At 39.7% G+C, this 26,636-nt stretch overlaps 1 protein-coding gene across 1 annotated transcript in view; it reads right to left on the reverse strand.

Moving 5' to 3' along the window:
* Window positions 1-861: 861 nt before the first annotated feature.
* The window catches only part of LOC126176940 (F-box/LRR-repeat protein 4), a 173,084-nt gene continuing 147,309 nt past the window's right edge, over window positions 862-26,636 (reverse strand). The window contains exons 13-14 of the mRNA XM_049924139.1: window positions 2,398-2,516; window positions 862-2,291 (exon numbers count right to left, since the gene is read on the reverse strand). The gene's annotated coding sequence lies outside the window, so the exon portion shown is untranslated. The remainder of the gene's footprint in view (window positions 2,292-2,397; window positions 2,517-26,636) is intronic.

A 26,636-nucleotide genomic window follows, 5' to 3' on the forward strand; every position in this document is an offset into this window, starting at 1 on the left:
TTAGCTCCACATTCAAGAGAGCAATGAGCTGCAGCACCATCATGTAGTAGCCACATTATTTTTTGTACCAAAAAAGGCAAATCTTCCAGCACAAGAGGCAGCATCACCCGCAGGAAGTGCAGATATGCCCAACCTATGAAGTGCTGTGTAAGGATGTCTGGTCCTATTAAGCAGTCACCTGTAATTCCCGCCTCCACATTGAGGCTAAACCACACATAATGGTTATCTGCCGTCATGCTGCAGGGAGCTCCACAGCCCACAAGTGGGTGTTGTTAAGGTTGATGATACTGACCTTCACAGAGGTAGCTTAATCTGTGAATTGGATGGATGACACAAATCTTAACAACATGGTGGCCTGTACAATGAACCAGCGATGAAACCATCACTGTGTAGGGAAGACTGTCTCTCATTTAGCGAAACTATCCAGCAGAGTAAATGGACTGAAATATTACAAAGTGACTTCATTTCTAAAACTAAAATATTTCTCATTATAACTCAGTTTTATTCCTTAGCAAATTCAGCAATTTTCAAATAATGCTAGACATTTTTATGTCAGATGTTTTTGTTAAAAACTGTTAATGTTTTGTAAACCAATTTTCTTATATTTGCATGACTAATCTTTTGAATTAGAGGTGACGCGAAGTAAAGTATGCTGACAATAATAATTATTATTATCAAACGTAGCTTCTGGTGACTCCTCACATCACTAAGTTAAAACTGACCACGATTTGATCCTGCGACTTCTTGGTTTCTAGGTACATACTTTACTGCTAGACCACCTGGCCCAACAGGTGCCAATTATACATACCAATAAATAAGGTCATAGGTAATGAGTAGTAGTCAAATAAATACTTCCAAGCATAGCTTTAAAAGCAGAACTGCTTGATTTATACTTTTCTCTTTGTTAAATTGCATACAGTCTCTACAAAAATATACTCACAGATTTAGATATATATAATACATAAATATCACATTACTTAGACTCTGATAAAATAGTTTATCAAAATGTTTTGTTAAAGATGGATGATGTGTAATGTAATTTGTACATTTTCAGAATAACTTTTTAAGTAGTTCCTTGTGGGTACACACAAACAATTGTGTGTCCAATATTAGAAACAGTCCTTTTTTTGATCATTTACGAGGAATTTACATAGCTGCATTAAATGTTACACAGAACAAATCAGTAACCAAGTAACTCTGAAAATTGTGTGACAATATTATTTGAATGTTTATTTTAACATTAAGAACCTTAAAACAAATCCTTCATGAAAACAACATCAAAATACTCACATGGCACGAATAGAAGAAATCCTGTCTTCAGTAGATTATACAAGAAATAACTGAACCTATTTTATTAAGATAACTTTCTTTAAAAAGGAGATCAATATTAGAGATTTGAAAGACTTATCACAACATACCCTCTATGTTCCAACATCACAATATTTTGTAATTTTTACAGTGGCACTGAATTACTCAGTAATATAGCTTAAGTTCCTATGTAGGCCATCTTGGGCAACATGGCAGAGACTGTCAGTATTCAAATATTTTGCCAATCAGCTGTCAACTACAACAGGCTTCTATGATCCAGAAAGGGAATTATACTAGAACAGAAATGTCTTCTGTACAGAATAACAATGTCACTTTGACAGTAGCTGGCATAACATTTTCTGAATGGCTACAGTGTCTTCACTACATAATAAAGCATATTACAAAAGGGCTAATGAAACATATCACAGAGCTGTTCAATAAATTAACAATTCATATCTTTCAGATACACATATGTAATTGCAGTAATAATTTATGAACAATATTGAAACACTATAAGAATGTCCTACTCACTGATGCCACAAACTGTGGCAAGCTAATAACACAGAACTGGAACGCAATGTATCTTAATATCTATAACCAAAACTAAAATTCCTTGTTCAAACAACAAAGGGATTACAAGTAAAAGAATTACACAAAGGTAATGAAGATAGTAAGAGATTACCAAAGATAAATATGCATACTGGGTAAGCTGTCACAAATTGTTGAAAACAGAAGTGCTCTATACTTCTTGCAACATACATATTTGTCACTGACTGCTGAATGCGTCTGTGTTTTAAATTCTTATTACAACTACTGAAAACAAGGGTGGTTTCTTAAAGCTTGCTGACAATATTTATAAGTATCTGCTTAAGTGGTGGTGGACGTGATTCCAGTGAAAGTGACTGTTTCTAATCTTCATAATGTTCTAGGAAGTCTAAAACGTTCTGGAATTCTTAATGGAATCTGGACAGTCCAATCAGAACCTGGAACAAAGAATTCATTACTGCAAGGAAGCTTCATTCAGCATCACAGAATACATATGGATAATAAAGCAAAGAATTAATACTAATCATGAGCATGACCACATACCAGTCACCTGCACGACTCAGTATTTAGTGTCTTGTTACATTAATATCAGTGTAGATACATTACTTCTTGCACTCGGGAAAGACACAGTGGACCCGCATCATCGAACATTCCTGAATGACCTGGAAAAAGAAATGATTGGAAATTCAAGTAAGGGAACACAGAAACCTCACACAGTCCCAATGTCCAGCCACAGAGGAGCATTCCCCTCATAACTCAGTACTACCCAGGACTGGAGCAACTGAATTACATTCTCTGCCAGGATTTCGACTACCTCTCGTGCCCTGAAATGAGGATTGTCCTGCCCACTATACTTGCTACCCCTCCCACAGTCCCACCGTCTACCAAACCTACACAATATACTTGTCAATCCCTACACAACCTCTCCTCCCAACCCCTTACCTCATTCAAGGTTGTCACATGTTTCCCCAAGTGAAATTCCCTGATTTCCAGAAACGCTTTAGCATTTTTCCCTAACAAATTCTGAGATCTCAAGGGAAAGTAAAGATATAAGTTAAAAAAAAATTTAAGACTTCCGTATTTCTCCCCCATTTTGTTCTGTTTTGTTTTAGGGAGCAAAAACAACTAGGGTCATATACGCCCATGTCAAAACTGTGAAACATGAAGACGAAGAGAGGAGTTAAAAAGACTGTCAATCCCCAATGATGGAAGAGAAGGCAGGTAAAAACAGGGCCATAGTGAAAGGTCTTTGATTTTGGATGAAAGCACCACACTAGCAAAGGTGAGAAAAAGAGTGCTTGTGGGCACTAAGGCAGCGTCTCCTTTTTCATCACCCAATGGATGGCAATGACACCCTGATCAGAGAGGTGTGTTTGGATTTCGGTCTCGGTCAGACTGTCGAGCAGCCTAGTGTAAACAACACCACAGGAAGAATTCAGAGTTTTATGGGCCTTGACACAAACAGGATAGCCGTGGAGAAGCAAAGCGGCAAGCAGTTGTTGTACTTGGGAATCAGAAGTAGTCCCCAAAAGCAAAGTGCCATTCTGTAAAGGAGAGCAGGATTTCACAGGGCTCGCAATTGCATCAACACCTTTCTGAATAATAAACGGATTTACCGTTGCAAAGGACTGACCATCTTCAGTACGTGAAACCGTGAGGAACTGTGGTGCAGCTGGGAGGGTCTTTGAATCGTTAGGCTCATTACAAGAAAACCAACCCCCATGATTGTCAGCACCTCTGATGTGATTGTTCACACCTCCCAAACACTTGACAGAGGGACCAATCGGCAATCTGGGAACGTAGCAGCTCAGGCAATCACCCCTCCCTGGGCCTGGCCTGTACCACGGGGTACGTGCAAACCCTACCTGTAGATCCGAGGCTGGGAATTATGCATTACCCAGTCACCCGTTATGCGTCAGAAGCATGGGCCGCCTTCAGGAGCACACAAGGAGGAAGAAGAAAAAAGAGGAGCCTCAAATGCTGAAACAGAGGACAGGAGAAGGTGAATGAAGAAAGAAAAAGGGAATGAAAAACAGTGGTGGGATTGTTCTTATGTAAGCTACGGACAGTGTGGAACTTTCCCAAAAACACCTCAGACATGTTCCCCAAGGGAGGAGAGAAAGGATAGCAACAGGATAGACATGCAGCACAGAAGGGAAAAGATGCTGAAAATGCTGAAGCCCATGGTAGATTTCTCCCTCATGTGAGCAAAAATCTTAAATACCAACATAAACATCTTTTGCAATGAACTGTTTTTAGATGGAGAAAACAAGGCAAATGGTATATGTGTTTCATTAAGACCACTGTTGTTATTTTACTTCAATAAAACAACACATTTGTGACAAAAAGTGACAAAAACACGCATTTCCTTGGAGTCACAAGACAAATTTAAAATACCTTCACTGAGTTGAGAAATAACCTCAGAAAAAAGTAGGCCTCTTGAAAGAAGTGTATAAGGCAGGGAAGAGTTGTGTAAACCAACACTACAGGTGACCACCAATAAAATGTTGGTACTACTATGTTCTTATTGTCAGTTATTAGTCACTGTGTTGTATCTATTATTTTACAGGTATTTAGTGATTTTTCTTTCGATAAATATATGAGTACATAGCATACAAGCTGCCAGTGACTGCCATAATTTTCTTCTTCTTATCGTCCATACTTTCTAATATATAAATTGTTTTCTAAATGCCAAAGTGTACTAGAATAAATAAAATATCTATAAAACTATAGAATAAATAAAATATCTATAGAACGAAGCACTTGCACGTACTAGCGTTGAGACAGTCGCAATTCCTGAAATCCATTATCCATGACCTCTTGCCTGCCAAGGAACACTGCAGTCCTGGGTCCTTGGATAAACCATGAAAATCCACCAGCTTATGCCACACACAAACATACCCGGACTGCAGGCAGATTGGTGAGACTACATCCGATGGTCAGGGCTTGCACATTAGTGGGAAACGACGGGCTTCAGATCAGCTGGCAAGCGGTTTAGGCCTGTCATGGAAGTTCACCAGTGTGGTCTGCTATTTATGTGTCATGACACCATGTTGATGAAATGAGATCACATTGATCAAGTCATGCAATGATAACAGGAAGCAACTCACTGTAAAGTTGATTGCTGACTCGCAAAGAGGCACATAGAAAAGACAATCACACTCTCACAACTAAATTTTCTGCCATAACCTTTGTCAGAAGACAAGAGCATACACACATTCACACAGTCCCTCAGACACAACTCATGCGTACATGACCACCATCTCTGGCTGCTGTGTCAACAAACTCTGACAATCAGATCCAAACAAACCACTTTTCCAGGGTGTATACGCGGACAAGGAAAAAAAATTCCTGGATTTTCCCCAGATTTCCTGGTTAATACACTTTCTCCTGGGTGAAAACACTCGTTTTCCATGTTTAGTGACAGTATATTTTCCCTATCAATCCTTTGAATGGTTATGGTGTTATACACAGGCGTAGAATTTCCCGGCACTTTAGAAAATGAAACTCAGGGAAATAGACATTTTTTTGGAAATATCTTTGATGTGCAGCAACTTGTACACTGCGTATTTTCATATTACTAAAGTATACGTTGGAATTGCACCGAACATCGCCTGTTACTTTCCGAATCATTGAAATCGAGATTGTGATGCGCGTTTGTAAGCCAGTCACAGGTTATGTCACGTGATCTCGCCAGCCGATGGCAGCTGATATTGAGAGCATAGGACACGTGATCTAGTCAACCAACAGCAATATCACTGTTGAGTAGCACGAACACACAAACAGGAAAAGTTGATAGTTTAATATACATAGTGTTGCTACAATAAAAGCAAAGCTTTCACATATAATATTGGTCTCTAAGGTTAATAAGCTGCAAGACAAGCTACGCTTTCGCATATAATGTTGATCTTTTTTGCGCTTTCACTTAAGATATGTCAGACAAATGTGCCAGAAATTTTTTTAATAATGACGTAAATATCTAATCTTCAGGGTTCAAAATTCTTCTAAATGGCTCGTCATCACAGAGCTGATTTTTAAATGAGTCAAACGTTCTGTGATTTAATAAATTCATGGTACATTCTCACACATAGTTCAACTTGCGTAAGAGGATATTTACTTTGTAAGTGACTCTTCTCAAACAACCATTCGCAATATTTTCCTGCGACCTGTTAGAAATAGGCTCGTTTTAGCAGTTGCCAGAGAGCGCACATAACAGGCAACACCGCACTTGCGCAGCTATCATGACATAGGAAGCCAGTATGTACGTACGTGTAAAATATTAAAAGATCATACATTATGTCATAAAAGAAACAAGACATCAGAATTTCGTGAACCATACTAAAATGTGCACATTTAAAGCGCATACTTAAAATGCACATTTGTATGTCCAGATTCTCAATAAAGTAGACCTCGACTTGATATTAAGCTTTTCAGTGTGGTTTTCGGGATGTATATTTTCTCGGAGCACCAGTACTGTATTATCTCATGTTTGGTTCTTTATTATCGCAAAATGCCATATGTGCTAGAAGATGAAAACGTGCATTTGAAGTGCAGCTAACAGTTGAAACTAGCCAGTACTGTGGAATTGAACATTTCGTTTAAAATACATTGACTGCCTCTGCCAATAAAGTTCATAAAAGTCAAATTTCTTTAGCAAACAGACAAAAATAACTTCATTGTTCCGCAAGGCGATTAATGCTTGACTGTCAGAAAAGAGGAAATAAAATAGAATCTGAAACTAATGCCATATTTTCGCCTTCCATAATTATGTGAATGCATTTTAATTGATTTGATAGCTGCCAGCCACAGACATCCATTTTGTTTTCATTTGACATGAGAGTAAACGAGGGGGAAACAGCAAAGCCACTAAACGTAAACACGGGTCACGTGGAGACTACCCACTATAACTCAGACTGCTCTGCACATCAGCCCCAGATCTACGATATTTGCGAACCGGGTCAATACTAAAAAAATCGATTTTCCAAAAATATGTTCATCTTGTAGTGCATATCTTTCTGAAAAGTCTGAAACATAAAAAAACACGTGTTTGAGGAAATGTTAAGACATATTATTTGGTCTTCCGTGTGCACAAGTGCAGTGCCACATCTCTTCATAAAGCATTCTTCTACTGCACATCACTGTATTTTGATGTGTGGAATTAAAACGTGGATATTTTGTAATGGATGCCTTCAAACTATATTCAGGACAGTGGAAATTGAAATGTCCTGTGGTGCCTTTCCTGCTCCCAGTCGGCCGGTTTGGCAGCCTGCCCCTCTTTAAAAGAATCTCGCAATTAATAGCGGATGGGATTATTTGTAATCGGGAAAACAAGAACTCTTCAGAAAATTTGCACTCTTTATTGCCTATTAGCTAATAACTTGCTGTTTTGTGTGATATAAAATTAAATATAGGATACACAAAAACCAATAAAGACAAGAGATAAACAAGAAATTACGCATTTCTTCAATCCTTAGCTCCTAGTGTTTTTTTTTCCACCCTCTAATCTTGCTACAGCTTTACATGGTGTGCTTTCCTTTCTGTGAAACAATCTATTACCTCATCAAAGTTCCTCAAACGTTTTGCTACATGAAAAATAGAAATGTCGTTATCTAATACAGGGTGTCTACGTGGACAAGAAAAAAAAATTCCCGGATTTTTCCCGGATTTCCCGGTTAAAAACACAATTTCTCCCGGATGAAATTGCGTATAAAGCGGGTGAAAATACATCCGGGTTAAGTAACAGTATACTTTCCCTCGGAGCTATAAAATGTATCAGTCCTTTGAATCGTAAAGGTCTTATACCGGCGGAGGACGTCCCACCACTTTAGGAAATCCTGGAAAAAACAATGCGTTTGGAAAGTTGTTTGATGCGAGACAATTATTTTCGTATTGCGAAAGTATTTACACAAATTCCACAAATTACAGCACGGTAGCTTCCGAAACTCTACAATAGAGATTGCGTTGAGCGATGCACTTTTGTCAGCCAGTCATAGCTCATGTCACGTGACCTCGCTAGCGAATGACGGCAGTTATTCGGAGCACGAGGCCTACGAGGAAGACTGGCCGCGGCGCCTACGAGAAAGACAGGCCGAGCTCGCTCAACTCAGCTAAGTGCGTTTCTACACCGGTTAACTCGTAAGCAGATGTGTATGTACGAACGAGAATTGCATCGTCTATTGACATCCACTGTTATTAGTCCTACAATGATAGGAAGTCCGTAGGCCTACTAACAGGCTCTAATTTGGCAATTAAAATCGTGCCAAAATGATCATCAGTTGCGTAGAAAAGTCGAAGTGCTCTGGCATGAAGAAATGGTTCAAATGGCTCTGATCACTATGGGACTCAACAGCTTAGGTCATAAGTCCCCTAGAACTTAGAACTACTGAAACCTACCTAACCTAAGGACATCACACACACCCATGCCCCAGGCAGGATGCGAACCTGCGACCGTAGGAGTCCCGCGGTTCCGGACTGCAGCGCCAGAACCGCTAGACCACCGTGGCCGGCTGGCATGAAGAGACGTGTGACATTGCTCAGTAACACATTATGCACATTTTTTTTGAAGGTCAATACACTTTTTGGCATCGATTACATAATTTTTTATCTATGAAAGAACAACATTAAATATGAAAACTAACCTGAACCTCGGTCTTTTTTTAGCGTGTGTTACATGTTAAGTCATATCAAATACAAATGTGCCGGTAAAATTTTAAATAGTGGCATAAATGACATTTTCTGGGCCCGACATTTTTCAAATAGCTGATCCTCAAAGTGTTACGTTTTGAATGAGAGTTATAAAGCCCTGTGATTTAAGAAATTCACTGCACATTCTCACACGTAACATAAATCATCTTGCATGGAAATTTACTTCGAAAGTAATGCATCTCAAGCAACTATTCGTAATATTTTCTGGTGAACTGTTAGAAATTTAAACAGTTGTGACGTCACGCACATCGAATGCACGTTAGTTGTTACGGACGTGCTGCATAATCTTCGACCTAAAGCCTTTGACACTTTTCGGTGTCGGCAAACTGGTCTGAGCGTTGTGTAAATTACCCATTTTCTATCCAACTGAACTTTTATTTTGGTGTTATTCTCTGATTTATGTTCCATTGCTGCAGTATTAGTCAGCAGTAGTGGACTAAAGTTCTTTGTCAGCGTATCTGATCTTACACGTCAAACCTACAAAACTAACTGAAATCTAAAACAATGAAAAATCCCAGAATTCTAAAAAATTCCCGGGTTTTTCCCGGATTTGTCCCGGATGAAAAAATTCCCGGGTTTTTCCCGGATCTCCCGGATGTCCCGGGCCGTATACACCCTGTAATACTGAAAAAGCTGTTAATACAAATAATACCCAAGACTGGTGTGGTTTCTCGATCTGATTACATCTATTTTGTCACTGCCTGCTAGATAAAACAAAATAGGCCTTTCTAATATTGCAGCAATTTTGTAACACACACTAAATAAACAAGACTGTTTTGGCACAAATGTCCATTTTCACAACAACAACACAGAATATAATTCACGAAGTACCAAATCAAATGCCTATTAGGCCCACTACAAGCAAAAAGCTTTATGTTACAAAATAGTTTCATATTTCATTCATACACATCAGTTTCTCAAGCATGAAATCGAAAAGTAATATTACGAAAATTTTTATATAAATTTGGAATTGTCTTATTCTTCCATAATTTATGTGATGTCCCCTTTTCTTCTCCTTCCTCGTTCTAACAAACAATCTTGTCATCAATTGTGTAGCTATTCCTGCCAGTGTCAAAATTTGTTCACCAATTAACTTCACAAAAACTGCCAGAATCACAGGTTTTGTTATCCCACGATTATTTTCCAATTAGGTGCTATTAAATGTTTGTACAACAGGTTTTCCATGTTAGTTCCAAAATAGAACTTAAGCGGCTGCTAGTCGGGGACTGTACAACTGGTCATTACTAGTATAGTGATCTGACCAAAAATTTTCTGTCAAAATTTCATTTTCTTGGATACACCGAGAAGATAATACGTAATCTTTCTCACCTGTTATTCCTGTCAGTCGCTTATTTCCATTCTGGTAGTCTGAATCTATAGATTTTGCTAGTAATTATAACAACGCTGGTCATTCGCAAACCCAATTAACCACATAATCAGACAGCGATTGGCATTCATCCGTTCGGCTTTACTCCGCTCAGCTCGTATAGTCCAGTCCCCTTTTGTCTGCGGAAAGTTTATTTCTAGATGCAACGAGGATTCTCTGACAGAGACTTCACGAATTCAAGAATCAACTTATAATTCATTCAGAAATCAACTTAAAATGTTCAAAAACCAACAGGGAAGCGTTTCAAAATCATATGAATAATCGATAGACAAACGTGCGCTGGATGTAGGCGCTTTGTGAAACAAGTTTTTTCCCTCAAAAATATGAATCTGGCGCCCCCTTTTCTGGTAGCATCTAGCTGCTTGCTGCGACTGCTTGCACAGCCAACAGCCACATTCCTGTAGCCAGAAGTGGGAGAATCTACAACTCAAACACGACTCAACTGCGCATGCGCACGAGCCCACTCGTAACTCTAAAACGAATCTAATGTAAACAGTTGTGACTTCACACTCATCGGAGGCAATTTGTTGTTATGAAGCATCGCATAGTCTTCCTAAAGCCTTTGACTCATTTTGCTGTTGGCAGACGCTTGCATGAGCACTGTGTGTTGTTGTTGTATATGGCGCATTTCCTTTTCAATTTAAGTTGTTTTCATTTTTTTCTCTCGTTTATGTTTTATTGTTGAAGTATTATTCTGCAGTAGCAGGATACAGTAATATCCTTTGTTAGAGTATCGGTTCTTACCAGTCAAAATTACAAAAATTTAACTGAAAACTAAAACAATGAAGAATTCCAGGAATTCTAAAAAATTCCCGGATTTTTCCCAGATCTCCTGGTTGTCCCGGGGCGTATACACCCCGTTTTCCCATCTCCCTGCATCTCATCGACAGTTGCTAGGCTAGTGACGAGAAATGGTGGCAGCACTGACTGCAGCTGAGGAGAGTCGTAGGAAGGGGAGAAGCAGTAAGAATGAGGGAGTAGGGAAGTGGCACACATACTCAGCTGCACCCAGCCAGTGACGACGCATGACATCTCAGTACGCAAACCATTTCATCTACTGAGATGAAATGAGATTTTTTCAGATATTTCCCTGACATGTTTGAAATTCCCTCGTTTCCAGAACTTGTGGCAACCCTGTCATGGCTCATACCTCGGAATAGACCTGGATGTAAGACCCGTCCCATACATCCTCCCACCACCACTTAACTCCAATCCGATCACAAACATTACCTATCCCATCAAAGGCAGGGCTGCCTGCGAAACCAGTAATGTGATCCACAAACTAAGCTGCAATCACTTTGCCGCATTCTATGTGGGCATGACAACAACAAGATGTCTGCATAAATGGTCACCAACAAACTGTGGTCAAGAAACAAGTGGACCACCCTGTTGCTCAGCACACTGCCAAACATGACATCCTTCATTTCAATGACTGCTTCACAGCCTGTGCCATATGGATCCTTCCCAACAACACCAGCTTTTCTGAAATGTGGAGATGGGAACTTTCCCTGCAATATGTCCCACATTTCAGTAACCCTCCTAGCCTCAACCTTCGTTAATCATTGTCCTCTCCCATCGAGTCCCTTCTCTGTTCCCATTCCAGCACTCCACAACAGCCGTCATTCCTCCACACCGCACCCAGTCTTTTTACATCTCTCCTTTTCCTCTACCCCCCCCCCCCCCAATCTCTGTCTAACTTCCCCACTGTACATAGCTGCCGTACCCTCTTTCTATTTCATCCCTGTGTGCTCCCCAACAGCACGTCACTGTCCGCCCCCCTACCTTACTATCCCTCCCTCTCCCCGCCCCAGCCTCCTCCTTACCCCCACTCAGTCACCACTCCCATCAGGCACTGGTGCTGTTGTTCACAGTGTGGACACAGTTGCCTGAGACTGCCATCATGTGTGTGTGTGAGTTGCATTTGCATGGGTGTCTGTGTATGTTTGTCGTCTAATTTTCTGGAAGGCCTTACTGGCTGAAAACTATATTTGTGACAGTCTTTCTGTTATGCCTATCTGCAACTCAGCATCTCCACCATATGGTAAATAGCTACTTTCCTTTTCACAATATTGATACATTACATCCCGGATTTTCCACTGTTTGATTTAAATTTAAAATCATTTATGTATGCTAAGGTATCAGTACTGGCACCCATGTCTACGAAGGGTATTTAACAAAGTTTCAATTATCATTCTGGAAACATCCCCCAGGCTGTGGCTAAGCCATGTCTCCACAATATCCTTTCTTCCAGGAGTGCTAGTTCTGCTAAGTTCACAGGAGAGCTTCTGCGAAGTTTGGAAGGTAGGAGGCAAAGTACTGGAGGAATTAAAGCTGTGAGGACGGGGTGTGAGTCTTGCTTGGGTAACTCAGTTGGTAGATCACTTGCCTGCGAAAGGCAAAGGTCCCGAGTTCGAGTCTCGCTGCGGCATACAGTTTTAATCTGCCAGGAAGTTTCAATTATCATGCTAAAAAAATAAAGCTGTAAAATATCAATTCAGGCAGGACAGGAAAACATCTTACCATCATAGTCTCAGATGTTATTGAATTTAGCATATGTTAAATTGAAGGACTAAGTAAGGAACTCGTATTTTTTTGTTTTCTCCAAAAAAATTTCTGCTCCGAGATGTAGCCCTCCAAAGATGACCCTGCGCACACCATTTCGAAGATGCAAATTTTGTAAATAAATTTTAAAATGCTGTATATCTGGAACAGTTCTAGATTTTTTTTTTTTATTTGAAAGATAATTGCTTTATGATTACACAGAAATCCCCCATCTGGACTTATCAGTCAATGTTCTTTTACTATAGCGTACTAAACTTTTTTATAATTTATGGAAAAAAAAAAATTTTTTTTCTCCCAAAAATGCCAATCCACGAAATTTTAATTTTTTTTCTGTTGATTAGTACCATATAGTTCTACATTCCTTGACAAGGAGAGCTTCCACTTTCACGTTGAACAGGTTTTATAAACAGCTGAAATTTTTGCCATACATAAACCCATTTTATGTATCAAATAACAGACTCATAAAAATCAAAAACTAGCCTTATTTACCATAATTTTAGTTTTGAAAGATGAGTAAGAGACTCATTTTTCAAGCATTTTAAATGGTTCCAAAATGTATGTGAAAGGTCCAAAGACTTAAAGGTTTCAATGTATACAACTTCTGTGCACTATGTTTTGCACTGAAATTAGCCATTCAATGAAATAAAAATGTGTTCCACTGCTTCAGTATCTTCCTTTGATATAGAGTGACTCCTTTCTGTTGAACCAATAGGAACTGGAGCACTTACAATCTTCAAAATATTGTGAACAGGAAGTGAGCACTGATGGCATTGTTGCTGTCTTTCAGCTGGAAATCTATATACAGCAGCTGGTCCATGTGGTAGCATAAAGTTCACTAAAATTTCGTTTAACTCATAACTGGTGTCTATAATCTCTGCTATCCACCAGTCACAGTCATACACACACGCCACAAACATCCCCCTTCTCAAGTTGTGAATTTGAATATTATCCTGCTGTTTCTGAGGTGTTGGCCGAACAAACGAAATTTCTTTTTTCTTGTTCTTTAAAGTGTGTGCAATATGAGTTCACTCTTCACTTTGAGTCCAAAAATGTGTCCTCTGAATTCCTTTCACAGGGGTAGTTTGCACGGACCATTCTTCTTTTTTCTGCTTACGGAAATCTTCGATTTCCTCTTTGAGCAAAAGAATGAGGGCTGTGGATGTGTAAGATTTAACAACTCTTGTAAAATCCTCAGCATTCTGAATCGTAGCTGTATTTGGTCTGGAATGATTATGCTTTGTAGGATGGTGCTTCAGCAGGTCTCCTACACCATCACACGGCCCATTCCCGTGACCAGCAGCACTGTATACCCAGTCAATTGGCACAAGTGACTTACTCAATTCAAACAGGTGGTAACAATTTTCAAAATGAGTGGGAGCACCATCAGAAATAATGATGATCTTCTCTGCCCATGTTTGCAGTTGAAGAATTTTGCGCATTGCTAGCAAAGCATGTGTTGAGTCATGTCCTCTGTCATCACTTATAACTTTAACACTTGTGGTCTTGTTTTGAAAATATGTCACTCCTGTAAAAATTGAAACCTGGTCATTACTCCAATGATACCCTTGTACTTATTGTGCGAAAATTACAGACCAGTTCTCAGCAAAATCACAGTGAAGCACTAAACATAGTTCTTCAGCCTGTACACACCCTTTCACTTATGCAATGAATGTGTTGTTGCAATTTCTTCAGATGCTGGTGTGTTACTGCTTTCACTGACCATTTACCAAGTTCACCAATGAAAATGTCAAAGGCAATAGTTTTCCTAATTAGTTTATTTTCCTCCCATGTCACATATGTAATTTCTGCAGAGTTATCTGCTATGTCTTCCAGGCCAAGTGTCGGTAAAGGCACTCCTCCCATTCCAGGGCGATCACCACATTCTTGAAACAAACAAGTTTCTCACTTTACGTCACAGACTACTAATGACTTTACACGCCCAACCAAAGTGTCATATGTCATATGCTCCAGTAAGTTCTTCAAAGTTACCACATAAAGCTCAAAATTCGCACAGTACACACATAAACAAACATCTCTAGGTGGGTGTGGCGCTACCCACTTAGGTCGTAGTGCATAGAATTTTGATCTTCCAATGTGTGAAGTTGTATAGTTGCTCTTATAAATTGCAAAAGTTTCTTTAATACTGCGAGTCATGTACCTCTTCACTTTCACAATTTTTTGACCTTCAACTGTTACAGTTATAGTGTCTTTTTTGTTGACACCCTGGCGAGAACAGTCCCATTTATCTTCCAGATAAAATGGCTGCACTATTTGAACTTGAGCTGCTACTACAGGATGACAATAATAGGGATCTGGTCTCCCAAAGATTCCTTTTACAGACCTCACATTTCTTGATTTGTCTACCATGTACTTTGATAACGATGGAATGTGGTTCAAAATTGTTTTCTTTGAAAATGTCTCTGTAATAACAGTTAAAACTTGCACCACTATATTCAACAGCTGAATTGATATTTGTGAAAAATTCCTGGCAAGAGTGCTTTGGTTCATTTTCTTCTGAAGATGGAATTTCTACTTTGAAGAGTGTGGTCAGTTTTGCTGTAGTGTATTCATCCATAACTTTAGTACAAGGTGTACAACTTTGCTTCTGCCATTTTTTCCCCCAACATTTGAGGCTTTAATGAAACAAATTGGTTACAAATGTATCATTCAAAATATTTTCCACCGCTGGCCACTACTTTCTCCCATCTTTCAGGCAGTGTACGAATCCCCCGTTGAAAAAATTGTTCATCTTTTGAAGCGACCCACGAATCGATCCAATTTGTGACTTCTTCATAAGATCGGAAGTGTTGGTCAACCAGGCCATGTGCCATTGATACAAACAGGTGATAGTCCGAGGGAACAATTTCTGGAGAATATGGCAGATGGGGTAGAACTTCCCATTTTAACGTTTCCAAGTACGTTTTTACCTCTTTTGCACCGTGGGGTCGAGCGTTGTCATGCTGCAAAATCACTTTATCGTGCCTCTCGATATATTGCGGCCGTTTGTCTTTTAATGCTCTGCTCAAACACATTAATTGTGTTTAATAATGAGCACCTGTGATTGTTTCACTTGGTTTTAACACCTCATAGTACATGACGTGTTGACTGGAATACTCTCTTTCAAATTCTAAAGGTGGCAGGTGTAAAATACAGGGAGCGAAAGGCTATTTACAATTTGTACAGAAAACAGATGGCAGTTATAAGAGTCGAGGGACATGAAAGGGAAGCAGCGGTTGGGAAGGGAGTAAGACAGCGTTGTAGCCTCTCCCCGATGTTATTCAATCTGTATATTGAGCAAGCAGTAAAGGAAACAAAAGAAAAATTCGGAGTAGGTATTAAAATCCATGGAGAAGAAATAAAAACTTTGAGGTTCACCAATGACATTGTAATTCTGTCAGAGACAGCAAAGGACTTGGAAGAGCAGTTGAACGGAATGGATAGTGTCTTGAAAGGAGGATATAAGATGAACATCAACAAAAGCAAAACGAGGATAATGGAATGTAATCGAATTAAGTCGGGTGATGCAGAGGGAATTAGATTAGGAAATGAGACACTTAAAGTAGTAAAGGAGTTTTACTATTTGGGGAGCAAAATAACTGATGATGGTCGAAGTAGAGAGGATATAAAATGTAGACTGGCAATGGCAAGGAAAGCGTTTCTGAAGAAGAAAAATTTGTTAACATCGAGTATAGATTTAAGTGTCAGGAAGTCATTTCTGAAAGTATTTGTATGGAGTGTAGCCATGTATGGAAGTGAAACATGGACGATAAATAGTTTGGACAAGAAGAGAATAGAAGCTTTCGAAATGTGGTGCTACAGAAGAATGCTGAAGATTAGATGGGTAGACCACATAACTAATGAGGAAGTATTGAATAGGATTGGGGAGAAGAGAAGTTTGTGGCACAACTTGACCAGAAGAAGGGATCGGTTGGTAGGACATGTTCTGAGGCATCAAGGGATCACCAATTTAGTATTGGAGGGCAGCGTGGAGGGTAAAAATCGTAGAGGGAGACCAAGAAATGAATACACTAAGCAGATTCAGAAGGATGTAGGTTGCAGCAGGTACTGGGAGATGAAGCAGCTTGCACAGGATAGAGTAGCATGGGGAGCTGCATCAAACCAGTCTCAGGACTGAAGACCACACAACAACAACAACAGTACATGACGCTGAGCTGGTCCCACCAAATGCAGAGCATGATCTTGGAGCCATTAATATTCGGTTTGGCTGTCAATGTGAAAGCACGGCCGGGATGTCCCCATGATTTTTTGCATTTAGGGTTATCATAATGAACCCATTTTTCATCCCCAGTCACAATGCGATGCAGAAATCCCTTGTTTTTGCCTCTGAAGCAACTGTTCACAAACACACAAATGCTGTTCAACATCTCTTCATTTCAGCTCACATGGGACCCAAGTTCCTTCTTTCTGAATCGTGCCCATAGCCTTGAGACGTTTTGAAATGGCTTGCTGTGTCACTCCCACTAATCGCGCCAATTCTTCTTGAGTTTGACGGGAGTATTCACTCAGCAATGTCTCCAATTCTGCATCTTTGAAAACATCTCTTCCACCACTATGCTGGTATACAACATTAAAACCACCACTTTTGAAGCATTGAAACCACTCACAACACATTCTTTTACTAATAGCATCCTTACCACGTGTACTTGAGAGCATTCGATGAGACTCAGCCGCTGTTTTCTTCATATTGAAATAAAACAGTTACAGCTCCTGCAAATGACAAGAATTAGGCTCGTAAACTGACATTTTCAATCCAAGAACAACTTTATGATGCAGACACAAATCAACTAATATTTGAATGAGGTTATGTTGACTGAGGTATAAGCTAACTGCCTAACATCTGCGATCTGTTTCTTTCGACCACTGCTTACCGTTGTCACCACCTACTGGCAAATGGTGCAAGCAAAGTTGTACGCCTTGTAATTTCTCTGCTCTTTCTTGATGCATAGAGCTAATGACTTGACTTCACTGGCCACTGTTTCTTAACCGAAATAGCCCCTACCTCTGTAGTTGACTGATACAGGGTATTTAATTCTTCCTCTATTGATGCCAAATCTGCTTCATCTGCATCATGAAAGGCTTCACCTTGTTCAGACTGTTGTTATTCTGTCAAAATGTTAAGAACACTAAAAGTCGTCACTGGAAACCTCTTCATTTTGAAACAGAGCCTTCAAACGAGAACACTTATTCCCAACCTGAACAAAGTCTGTTTTTTTTTTGTTTGCCTTGTATATCACTCTTTTATGGACATGCAAATAGTAAGCACACTTCACTCTCCTGTGGCCCCAGTCAGAAGAAATTTCAAACAGTCCTTTTCACAAAACACACAGCAACCTTGTCAACTGGCAATTTCCTCATGAAAACACATAAATCACTGGATGGTCTCAGATTTCTTAGAAGACTCTTCAGTAAACAAATTAGCACTGAACAACTACAATAAAGAAACCTGCAATACATAACCACGACGAAGAAACTGACAAGAAACTACAACAGAGTGTAAGAAATATCTGCAACAATGAAAGTGAAATGAAATAACTGCAACAGAGAAAGTGATAAGAGATAACTGCAACAAAGACAACAGAAATAAAAATTGTAACAAAGAAATTAGTATGAAACAACTTCAATGAAGACATACATAGCCTTGAAAGTTTAAAAAATTACTTTTTAAAATAAAACCTGTCCAACTTAAAAGTGGAAGCTCTCCTTTATAGAGAATATAGCAAGCACTACATGGTACTAATCAACAGAGAAAAATCTAACTTTTCTGGAATGGAATTTTTGGAAAAAAACTGTAAATTATATAAAAAAAAAAAATTCAAAAGGCGGCAGTAAAAGAACTTTGACATCTATGTCCAAACGGAGGCTACCATTGTAATCATAAAGCAAATAATAATAAAAAAAAAAAACCTCTAACAAAATATCTAGAACTGTTACAGGGATACAGTATTTTAAAAATTTTTCCAAAATTCGCATCTTCAAAATGGTGTTTGCAGTGTCATCTTTGGAGACCTGTATCTTGAGGCAGGAATTTTTTTGCGATAAAAGGGGGGGGGGATACATATTTCTTACTTACTCCTGAATTTTAATATATGCTAAATTCAGCAACATCCGAGAATACGAAGGTAAACCCCTGCTTGAAGTGATACAGATTATGCCTATATAATTAAATTTTTGTTTGTTTGCGAGTTTATGTTTACAGTCCTGGTACACACTGAAATCTCTGTGCCGCAGCACTGTTGATACAGCAGCACACCACTAGAGGAGCAAAACAAAATTTCAGTGTACCTGCAAACTTGAGGTTACATTACTTACAACTGTTTGTGATGAACTTCTGTGATGTTTGGTAATCACTGAGGATGGTTTTAATTCACTATTTCCCTTTGCTATGAAGTCTTAGAACAATTTGTGAATACTTGTTGCCATGTCTAACATTGTTTATCTTGATTATCCCAATGTCCTGAAATCTTAAATGCATAACAAATAATGGATGCAGTGCTTTCTGTATAGTTAAGGCAATGAGCAAGGTGACAGGGACATAAAGGAAACTGAAGTAACCACTATGCTTTCATAGAACATTCCTCCTTACATGTGACTGTAACTGAAATATAAAATACACCTACTAAGCATGGATACATTTTCTGTGTAGGCTACATTGTTCTGCCCTGCAGCACCACTGAGGTGAGAGTTTTGTTTGGCGCAGTGTGTCAGAGACACGGGATGAAACGGGAAATAGGACACAGGGAAGGGAGACTGACAGCTGGAAAGTAAAGGCAGTACGGGGGTGGAACAGGAATGCACCACTGGTGAGCCATCTCCCCCAGTGTCCACTCATTCCTGTGGACATCTTGATGGTGGTGACTTTTATTTTTGAAGTTCAATTTTTTTTTCTTTGTGCTACCCTTCAGTCTAGTACCATTCCACAAAAAGAGCTGTGCATAATTTGAGCTCAACAGCAAAAGGGAAAGTGGTCCCCAAAAGCCCCTACATTAAGATCAAATAGTAACAACAATAATGAAAAATTCCATAAAATTTTATTTATTTTTCATCTCAAAAACTAATGTTAAGATATAGCAGATTAACCAATGACATACAAGTTAATAATTAATATTCCTGTTGTTGTTGTTGTTGTGGTCTTCAGTCCTGAGACTGGTTTGATGCAGCTCTCCATGCTACTCTATCTTATGCAAGCTTCTTCATCTCCCAGTACCTACTGCAACCAACATCCTTCTGAATCTGCTTAGTGTATTCATCTCTCAGTCTCCCTCTGCGATTTTTACCCTCCACGCTGCCGTCCAATACTAGATTGGTGACCCCTTGATGGCTCAGGACATGTCCTACCAACCGATCCCTTCTTCTAGTCAAGGTGTGCCAAATTTCTCTTCTCCCTAATTCTGTTCAATACCTCCTCATTAGTTATGTGATCTACCCATCTAATCTTCAGCATTCTTCTGTAACACCACATTTCAAAAGCTTCTATTCTCTTCTTGTCCAAACTATTTATCGTCCACGTTTCACTTCCGTACATTGCCACACTCCATATAAATACTTTCAGTAACAGCTTCAATTTACTGGAAATAAACTATTCAGTTCCTTTGTTTATTATTTCTGTTTATAATTTCTGGGATTTGAATGATGTCTAATTGGACCAGTTTTAATATTTTGTCTGGTGGTTCTGTCTCACAAGATTGCCCCAAGTTCCCAAAAATTAAATTCCCCAATTTCCGGACACAGTTTTAGCATTCTCTCTGTCAAATGTTGTGGCTTGAAGGGTAAGCAAATAGGTAGATTAAAGAAAGGAAGATAGAAAAAAAGAAAGACAAAATCAAATATTGAACGAAGTTATTGACTCCTTTACAGGATTTATGACTGGAAGGATAGGTGAATAGTTAAGTAATGTAAATAAAAGCTATTTTTAGTTAAAGGATTTCTGTGTTGTTGCAAAGATGGATTTAAAACACTTTCATTAATTTTAGAAATAAGCTCAGAGAGATATAGGCCACGGCCTCCTGAAAGAGGTGTGAAATGGGGGGGGGGATCTGAGTTGTATAAACCAACACTATAGTGAGCCAAATAAAATTTTGCTTGTACTATGTTCACTACTGTAAGCTCTTAACCACTGTGTTATGCCAGTTATTTTACAGGTATTGTGTGATTTTTCTTTCAAGAAATATATGAGCACATAACATACAAACCGCTGGCAGGTGCCACAATTTTCTTGCTAGCACCACCCGTACTCTCTCTCTCTCTCTCTCTCTCTCTCTCTCTCTCTCTCTCTCTCTCTCTCTCTCATATATAAACTACTTTTAAAGTGCGAAAATGTACTACAATAAATAAAATGCCTATAAACTGCTGCACTGAACAACACCTGAAACCATTGCCCTTGACCTCTGGCTTGTCAAAATGCACTGCAGGGCTCAGTCTGCGGATAAACCATAAAAATCAGCCGATTTACACCACAAACAAACGGATCTGCCCTGCAGGCAGATTAAAGAGACTAGGTTTGATGGGTTGAGCCTACATGTTAGTCGGAAACGATGGGTTTCTGATCAGCAGGCCCAATCTATAAGACACCTGCAGAACTGGCCCATAGTTCTGGTCCACCATGGAAATCTGCTTGTGTGTGGCTAGCTATTCATGCCAATAGTCACAAGTCACCAACAGCGCATTGATGGCAGTTCTGACTGTAAGCTGAGGGGAGAAGCGGTAGGAAGGGGGGCACACGACACCCAGCAGCTACTCAGCTGTGCCCTGCCAGCTACGATGTGTGGAATTTCTATGAACAAAAGATTTCATCCGTTGAGTAAAAAATGAGATTTTCCAGTTTTTTTTTCTGAATTTCCATGACAATGCCCTTATTTCCCAGGCACATTTGAGATTTCCAGAACTTGTGGCAACTCTGTTCACAAATCAATGCACTGAAAATTTTCCATTTAGATTCAGAAAATAAATGAATATTAAAGACGGCCAAGGCAACAGAACACGAGGTAGGTACCATAAATAATTTCTCAATTTCTGTAAAACTACACCACAAAAGATAAACATGACTGATAAAAAGACATTTATGAAGCCTTGAAAGAATAGTGAACTACAGATATGTGTTTTGGCTTCAGGAGAGGCCTAAAATCTTGCTCTGATATACACAGTGGCTAGAAAAAACAAATATGCAAATTACATTTTCTTCTTGACATGATAATTCCAATTTCTCATGGAACATAAGTTATTTCAACCAGTAAATAGTTTCCACCATCCACCTTGCATGACAGTTAAGGCCTGGAGCACTGTACGAGATGGTGCATCAATAAGAGAAGCCATAGTTACCGTATTTACTCGAATCTAAGCTGCACTCGAATCTAAGCCGCACCTGAAATCTGAGACTCGAAATTCAAGGGGAGAAAGAAGTTTTAGGCCGCACCTCCAAATCGAAACAAAGTTGGTCCATTGTAATATGAGACACAATTTAGGTCGAATGAATGACGATGCAGCTACAGTAGTTTGGTTCGAGTCGTAAGCTTAGCAGTTAAGCTTTACCAGGTAGCCATTGCTATGCGTCAGGCGCTCCATCCGTATTTATACGGGTACCCTTCCTTTTTCACGTGCTTCGTCTGGTTTGAATCGATTGCTTATTTTGCTTTGATCTGATAAGTGCCGTTTTCTTTGTTATAGGTGTTTACGTCACTCTAAGCTGAAAATGCATTAACTGTACTGCGTAATGCATTGTTTGTCGCCTTCTGATAGTGCGTGTTTACGGCCTGTCGCCGCTCGTGGCATGGCTTGCTTTTGTGCGCGCTGCTGCCGCTTACAATAAAAAAAAGAGAGGAATTGTCTCATAACTGAAACAACGGCAAGAGACTGCTATTTGTTGTTACTTACACTGCTGCTTTCTTTGATAATGATCAACAAGAACCAAATAATAGACTGCGTATGATAGAACATAGTTCTGAACAAGAATTAGGCGAAAATTTTTCTCCGTTTGAAAATCTTTGTGGCCGCTTCTTTAGTACATCAAATTCTGCACAGAAATTAGAGAGTCATCTTAGATTTAAAAATCTAGTCAGTTGCTGTGCTTCATTTCTGACTGTATCACTATTAGGCATAAGAATAACACAAATATAAACATGAAACGATACGTATATTCTTCCGCGTTTGCTGTTGTCTCACTCTAGTTTCGTAGTTTATTAGGCAGACAGGATTCAAATGAGATAGCAGCAAACACGAAAGAACACATGGCAAAATGTTTATATTCGTATTATTCTTATGGTGAAGAGAATACTGCTTGTGATTCACATTTCATCAGGTTCCTATTAGCAACCATCTCTTCTCACAGGTAGGAAAAAATTCAGAACGTATAGTTGGCCATATTGACAAACATCCCAAACAGTCTTGCCAGTCAGATTTTCGTATTACATTGAAATTCTGCTACATTCGAAGATGAACAATACGGAATTTGTATTTACTTCCTTGAATAATGTATGAAAATGCAGTAGTCGAAACTCGGGGCGGAGAAAAAAGCTCATCTTCCATCTTTTTTTTTTTTTCTTTAAATTTATTTACTGACGCAGAGGTTTTGGCGCCAGTATTTATCTTTGTGCCTACAAAGCATGCCTGTGTAGCGCTACATATATTCGACGGCAGAAGTTAGTTGTGGCGGCACCTACCAACATTTTTCAGAACTTCTGCTTGCTTTGCACTCGATTCTAAGCCGCAGGCGGTTTTTTGGATTACAACATCATCATCATCATCATCATCATCATCATCATCATCATCATTTAAGACTGATTATGCCTTTCAGCGTTCAGTCTGGAGCATAGCCCCCCTTATACAGTTCCTCCATGATCCCCTATTCAGTGCTAACATTGGTGCCTCTTCTGATGTTAAACCTATTACTTCAAAATCATTCTTAACTGAATCCAGGTACCTTCTCCTCGGTCTGCCCCGACTCCTCCTACCCTCTACTGCTGAATCCATGAGTCTCTTGGGTAACCTTGCTTCTCCCATGCGCGTAACACGACCCCACCATCTAAGCCTGTTCGCCCTGACTGCTACATCTATAGAGTTCATTCCCAGTTTTTCTTTGATTTCCTCATTGTGGACACCCTCCTGCCATTGTTCCCATCTACTAGTACCTGCAATCATCCTAGATACTTTCATATCCGTAACCTCAACCTTGTTGATAAGGTAACCTGAATCCACCCAGCTTTCGCTCCCATACAACAAAGTTGGTCGAAAGATTGAACGGTGCACAGAGAACTTAGTCTCGGTACTGACTTCCTTCTTGCAGAAGAGAGTAGATCGTAGCTGAGCGCTCACTGCATTAGCTTTGCTACACCTCGCTTCCAGTTCTTTCACTATGTTGCCATCCTGTGAGAATATGCATCCTAAGTACTTGAAACTGTCCACCTGTTCTAACTTTGTTCCTCGTATTTGGCACTCAATCCGTTTATATTTCTTTCCCACTGACATTACTTTCGTTTTGGAGATGCTAATCTTCATACCATAGTCCTTACATTTCTGATCTAGCTCTGAAATATTACTTTGCAAACTTTCAATTGAATCTGCCATCACAACTAAGTCATCCGCATATGCAAGACTGCTTATTTTGTGTTCACATATCTTAATCTCACCCAGCCAGTCTATTATTTTCAACATATGATCCATAAATAATATTAACAACAGTGGAGACAGGTTGCAGCCTTGTCTTACCCCTGAAACTACTCTGAACCATGAACTCAAATTACCGTCAACTCTAACTGCTGCCTGACTATCCATGTAAAGACCTTTAATTGCTTGCAAAAGTTTGCCTCCTATTCCATAATCTTGTAGAACAGACAATGACTTCCTCCTAGGAACCCGGTCATATGCCTTTTCTAGATCTATAAAGCATAGATACAATTCCCTGTTCCACTCATAACACTTCTCCATTATTTGCTGTAAGCTAAAGATCTGCTCCTGACAACCACTAAGAGGCCTAAACCCACACTGATTTTCATCCAATTGGTCCTCAACTAATACTCGCACTTTCCTTTCAACAATACCTGAGAAGATTTTACCCACAACGCTGATTAAAGAGATACCTCTGTAGTTGTTACAATCTTTTCTGTTTCCATGTTTAAAGATTGGTGTGATTACTGCTTTTGTCCAGTCTAATGGAACCTGTCCCCGACTCCCAGGCCATTTCAATTATCCTGTGTAACCATTTAAGACCTGACATTCCACTGTATTTGACGAGTTCCGACTTAATTTCATCCACCCCAGCCGCTTTATTGCACTGCAATCTATTGACCATTTTTTCCACTTCCTCAAATGTGATCCTTTTTCCATCATCATTCCTATCCCATTCTACCTCGAAATCTGAAACATTACTGATCGCATTTTCACCTGCATTGAGCAACTCTTCAAAATATTCCCTCCATCTGCCCAAGGCATCCACAGGATTCACCAGCAGTTTTCCTGACCTGTCCAAAATACTTGTCATTTCCTTCTTACCTCCCTTTCGAATACTGCTAATTACACTCCAGAATGGTTTTCCAGCAGCTTGACCCATAGTCTCCAACCTGTTTCCAAAGTCTTCCCACGATTTCTTCTTGGATGCTGCAATTATCTGTTTGGCTTTGTTTCTTTCTTCAACATAACTTTCTCTGTCTACCTGGGTTCTGGTATGCAGCCATTTTTGATAGCCTTCTTTTTCCTTTTACAGGCTGCCTTGATTGTATCATCCCACCAAGCTGTTTGCTTCATCCTACTTTTACACACTACTGTTCTAAGACATTCTTTAGCCACTTCTAGTACTGTGTCCCTGTACCTTGTCCATTCCTTTTCCAATGACTGTAATTGACTACATTCAACTAACTGAGATCGCTGTTATGTACTTGTGCCTGATTTCCTTATCCTGAAGTTTCTACTCTTATCCTCCTACATATGGACCTGACCTCCTGCACTTTCGGCCTCACAATCCCAATTTCACTGCAGATTAAATAATGATCAGTGTCATCAAAGAATCCCCTGAATACACGTATGTCCCTCACAGCCTTCCTGAATTCCTGATCCGTTATTATATAGTCAATGACAGATCTGGTTCCCCTGCCTTCCCAAGTATACCGGTGAATGTTCTTATGTTTAAAAAAGGAGTTTGTGATTACTAAGCCCATACTGGCACAGAAATCCAAGAGTTGTTTCCCGTTCCTGTTGGCTTCCATATCCTCTCCAAATTTACCCATAACCTTTTCATACCCTTCTGTTCGATTTCCAATCCTGGCGTTAAAATCACCCATGAGCAGAACACTGACCTTTTCCTTTACTCTAACAACTACATCACTGAGTGCCTCATAAAAACTATCCATCTTATCTTGATCTGTCCCTTCATAATGCGAATATACTGACACAATCCTAATTTTCTTGCTAGACACTGTCAAATCTATCCAAACCAGTCGTTCGTTTACATACCTTATTGCAACTACGCTGGGTTCCATTTCTTTCCTGATGTAAAGCCCTACACCCCATTGTGCTATTCCTGCTTTGACTCCTGTCAGGTAGACCTTGTATTCTCCCACTTCCTCTTCTTTCTCACCCCTTACCCGAATGTCACTAACAGCTAAAACGTCCAGCCCCATCTTACTTGCAGCCTCTGCCAACTCTACCTTCTTCCCAGAGTAGCCCCCATTGATATTAATAGCTCCCCATCTCATTACCATTCGTTTGCCGAGTCGTATCTTAGGAGTCCCTGGTTTGTCAGTTAGAGGTGGGACTCCGTCACCTCCAAAGGTCCGAGGCATTTTGCTCTGATTGTTGCCAGCATCATATTTAAAGTACCAGGGAAGCAGGTTGCTAGCCTTACTTGCCCCGAGTCCCATTGGGTTTTACCCCTAATGGCTGAGGGACTAACCGGTGGATTTGGTAGTTTTTGCCGTATGAGCACAAAGGTGACCACGACTCAGAATATGTCTGAGATGCCCAGCCTTATTCCAAAGTAACTGGTATCCCGACTGTCGGGACCACTTACTTGGCCACTCATACGTTGCCCGTGGTTCATGAACTAGGACATGACAACAGGAACCCACACCATGAACCACTTTGGATTACAAAAACCGGAAAAAAAGTGCGGCTTAGATTCGAG

Source organism: Schistocerca cancellata, chromosome 3 (genome assembly GCF_023864275.1).
Source record: "Schistocerca cancellata isolate TAMUIC-IGC-003103 chromosome 3, iqSchCanc2.1, whole genome shotgun sequence".
NCBI classification, from domain to species: Eukaryota; Metazoa; Arthropoda; class Insecta; order Orthoptera; family Acrididae; genus Schistocerca; species Schistocerca cancellata.